Genomic DNA, 4563 nt, shown 5'->3' with positions numbered 1-4563 from the left:
ACAACAGCCTTCATTGCTAAACAGAACTGGACCCCTTTTTTATAACTTGTATAACCCTGACCCATAATGTATGAAAGCCATCCAAAGAGACATTGCGAAACCCAGGGAGTGACTATCATGAGAAAACCCATCAAACCGTGCAAGTGTAGACGATATTGGACCAAAGCCAATAATGTTGGCCATGACCCATGGGAAATATTGAAGAGATGGCACGTGTTTGTTGTAAAATAATCCTCCATGTTTTTTTTTTTTTTTTTTTAAATTATTATCTATATCTATACTATTATTTAAGGGGTTTTCCTTATTTGGATTTCTCATTTTTTTAGTTCAAAAATGCCCTTACACCCCTATATTTAAGTAGAGACAAAACGAAATGATAATTTGGTAAAAATGCAACTCTAACTTCCACTAAAACATTGCCTAAAAAATAGGATCACTCTCCTCCTGTTGATTTTCAAATTAATTTGTCCACTTATAAATTAAATTTTCAAAATAAAAATTATATACATAAAATAAAAACACTTTTTTTTTTGCTACAAAATAAAACCACTAAAAAAAAGCCTCACTTATAAATTAAAATTTCAAAATAAAAACAAATTTTTTTTTGCTACAAAACAAGACCACTAAAACATTGCCTAAAAAATAGAACCACTCTCCTATTAATTTTCAAATTAACTTATTCACTTAAATTAAATTTTCAAAATAAAAATTAAAAACACAGTTTTTTTTTTTCAACAAAAGAATGTCGAGCAACGGAGAGACTATGGAGTACATGAATGAAGATTCGTTTCAAAAGGTGAAGCAGAAGATAGTGGACCGGTCTAAGGTACTCTATGGTTGTTAATCTGTGAAATTTATTATCTTTGAATGTTGGATTGTGAATTTCATTCGTTTTTACGATATGGTTTTTTTTTTTTTTTTGGTAGAAAGTGGCTCAAACAAAAGAGTTGTTGTCGAAACAAGCGGATCAGATGAAGGAGATCCTCTCCAAGGTTCATTAACAAGGTGGTCTTTTTGTTTTTCAAGCTTTTTATTATTATTATTTAAAATAATTAATTTGATGTATTAATATATGGATCGGATCTTAGTATATTACTGTAATTTGTGTTTTGATGTGTAAGTGACACATCTTTTGGGGGTGCTTGCTTTTGGCGCGTTTTGTTATTTATTGGGAGCAAGTAAGTAGAATTGTTTTGATTCATAGAGAGCTTTAAATACACCAATTGCTTATGTGATTCTCTTTTTGTTGATATTTCTATGTCAGGACCCCAAGATATTCCCAATGTGTATTGCTTATTCTATATAATTTTTGTTCCTCTCCGGTGGATGTACTATCGGTTCATGAAATGACATTACTATCTTTTGGTAAGCTTTACAATATTGAGAATTTGTTATATTCCATAATTGCCTGAGTTCATTTATTTATTGATTTAGAAAGCTTAATTGGTTTTTTAGGCAGTGGGGTATTGAATTTTGATGGCAAATTTGCATTTTTGGTTATGTTGTTACTAAACGTAGGCTCATGTGTCATTTATATTATTGTGTGAATTTAAATGGGGACTGGAGTCACTGGACTAGAATCATTCACAGTGATGTCATATACTTGAGCTGATATAAATGCTTTAAAGACCAAAAAAAAAGAGAGAATATTTTAGCATGCTTTAAAAAACATGAGGGATGCACGTGAGTAAAAATGATTTTTTTGCAAATTGATGTTATGAAAATAAATAGAAAATGAACATATTTCAATAACAATTAGCCTTTGAGCACGTGTTTGATGAAAAATTATTTCACCGTACATAATACTCATCACACCTCTAAGCTTTTTTTGTAATTGGAAAATGTAGTAATTTCAAATTATAATAAATGCTCTAAATTAACCCTTACTCAAAAAATAGAAAAGTCTCTGAGCATGCGCTCATGCTAGTTACTATTTAAGGGGTTTCTCTTGTTTAGATTCCTCAATTTCGATAGCTAAAATATCCTCAAATTTACCTGTTTGTAAATCTTAAATAATAGGGTTAGACATGTAAAATTACTAATTTAAAAACTCCTAAATTTTAGATTAATTTGAAAAAATATTTCCTACAAAATAGGAACACTACCACTTCTAAACAACCTAGCATTTTTTTTTCTTTAAAACAAAATTAGAAAAACAAGTTAAATAACACACTACCACTTCTAAACAACCTAGCATTCTTATATGTTTTTTTTTTTTCCCCTTTTCACCCCGTTATCATCACATGTCTCACCATTCTTAATTAATTGAAATTTAAAATTTAAAATTTAAAATTAACCAAAACTACTCAAGGATAACTTCCGCAAATTGAAGATTTATCCCATAAAAAAGTCACCAACCCCACACACATTGATCTATTTCTTTTTTGTTTTATTTACAAAGAACCACTTACAAATATACTTATGGGGCTTACATCTCCAATCTAGGTTGGTAACTTTCAAAAAGAAAAAATTAATTTAATTATTCACTTTCTTCTCTGATATGAGGTTGGTGTTTATTTGATTCTCTTTCAGTGGTTTTCAATGATGAATTTCATTTGGTTTGGTGGAAAGGCTGTGATCAAAGACAACAATTTGCAACCAGTATCACATCTCTTTCTTTCTCTCTTACAAACTCTGTCTTTTACTTTTTCATTCCTGTACAAGATAAAATTTTCACTCCCAATATCTTTGGGATTATATTTGTATTTTGTGGTGAGAACCTAGAAAATTTAAAAAGTTACAACTTTTCGCGTTTAATTGTTGCTTCTGTTCATTGATGGCATTATAAATAGGTATGAAAAATTTTCTAAACATTAATGAAAATAACTAACTTCAGTTGCTCTTGCCTCCGATTGGTCCATTAGGTCATTACATTTTCACTTGATTTTTGTAGTAAATCTGAGTGTTTGAAAGATAATGCTTTACATATCTGATTTGCTCACTGTATTTGGTTGCAAATCAACCCAAACTTTTACTATTATGTTTTTCAATGTGCATTACGGTAGAATATTGGTAATATCATTCCAATTGATATTTATAGTTAACAAAAATTAACTTGGATAAATGATTTATTGGTTATGCGCATGCTCAGAGGCTTTTTTTTTTTTTTTTTTGGGTAAGGGTTAATTTAAAGTATCCATTATAAATTTGGATCACTACATTTTCCAAAAAAAAAAAAAAAAAAACTAAGGGTGTGATGAGTATTGTGTGTGGTGAAATAAATTTTCATCACACCTCTAGGTATTTTTGTAATTGAAAAATGTATTGATCCAAAATTATAATGGATACTCTAAATTAACCCTTACCTAAAAAAAAGAAGAGCCTTTGAGCACGCACGTGAGCGTGTGCTCAGAGGCTAGTTATTATTACCTATCTTCTTGTATACTAATTCTAACAAGATATCTTGCTTGTCTTCTCCTATTTGAATTCCAATGCATGTATAGAGAAAGATCATAAGAATTATGACACTATCACTTTCTCACTTTTAAACATTATGATACTAAACTAAAAGAAAAAAAGGCCTCATCTCATATGTAAAGTGTGTGTGATAAGCCTAGTTATTATTATATGCGGATATGATAGGATTACAACATATACACGCATGCTCAAACTTCCAAAACGAATAAAATCGCTAGTCCGCATATACATGCATGCTCAAACAAAATTATATATGCATTTGAACTTTGAAAACACCAATGAATAATTATTTTTGTATATATTTGTTAATTTTCTTGAAAATATTAGCGAAATCTTATTTTTGTGTGTATATATATTTAAATATAACTAAATTAAAATTATATAATAATTCTTAATTTGAGATTTTTTTTTATTATCATAATTTGAGATATGTTTTATATATAATTAAATTTAAATTAAGTATTTATATGGTATCTGAAATATATTTTTTTCTTATTCATTAATTAATAGATATGTTTTACTTTATTGAAACTTTTAACCTCTTACACATTTAAATTAAAATTTCGAAAAAAATAAATTCATTTACCATTAACAATACTAACAAACTTGTACAATACACTATATCTTACGTATGTATAACCATTATTTGACCCACAAGTATCGAAGAAAAATCCAATATCAAGGATTATTTCAAGAAACAATTATTCCAATCAATCTCTCAAAAATCTTTTCAAAAACTTAATTTTCTAGATTGACCTTAATAGATAGCTCTATCCATATTTATAATGATAAATTTTTTTACTAGTTTTGTTAATTGAAACTCACATGACTCTCCACGATTAATGTATTTTGTTTTAGTGAGATTCTTATTTACTCCATTTATTATCCGGAATTGGTAGAAGTTGTATCCTTCACAACTTCCGGTCTTTAGACTTTAACCGTTTAATTCTACAAGTACAACAAGGAACTTGCAACGCTATTTTCTCCTTCAGATAAACTCTTTTCCTATATATACATACTAGTCTTAACTATATAACTTCTAGTAGGAATTAAATTCCTTGACCAACCCTATAAAAGAAGACTTTGATGGCTCCAGGTGAATTTGTAATTTGTCACTAAATTCCTTGACCAGCCCTATAAACTCTT

At 28.7% G+C, this 4563-nt stretch overlaps 1 long non-coding RNA gene across 2 annotated transcripts; it reads left to right on the top strand.

Moving 5' to 3' along the window:
* The first annotated feature begins 735 nt into the window (after positions 1–735).
* Positions 736–2735, top strand: LOC115963251. Of its 2 annotated transcripts, XR_004085768.1 has the most exons (4): positions 736–826; positions 927–1005; positions 1265–1365; positions 2533–2735. It is a non-coding gene; the product is annotated as an uncharacterized LOC115963251 (long non-coding RNA). The 2 variants fall into 2 exon arrangements; XR_004085769.1 differs by lacking the exon at positions 1265–1365.
* The last annotated feature ends 1828 nt before the right edge of the window (positions 2736–4563 follow it).

This window comes from Quercus lobata, chromosome 10 (genome assembly GCF_001633185.2).
Source record: "Quercus lobata isolate SW786 chromosome 10, ValleyOak3.0 Primary Assembly, whole genome shotgun sequence".
Taxonomy (NCBI): Eukaryota; Viridiplantae; Streptophyta; class Magnoliopsida; order Fagales; family Fagaceae; genus Quercus; species Quercus lobata.
Note: the sequence above shows the minus strand (reverse complement) of the source record. Positions and strands in the feature narration are given on the sequence as shown.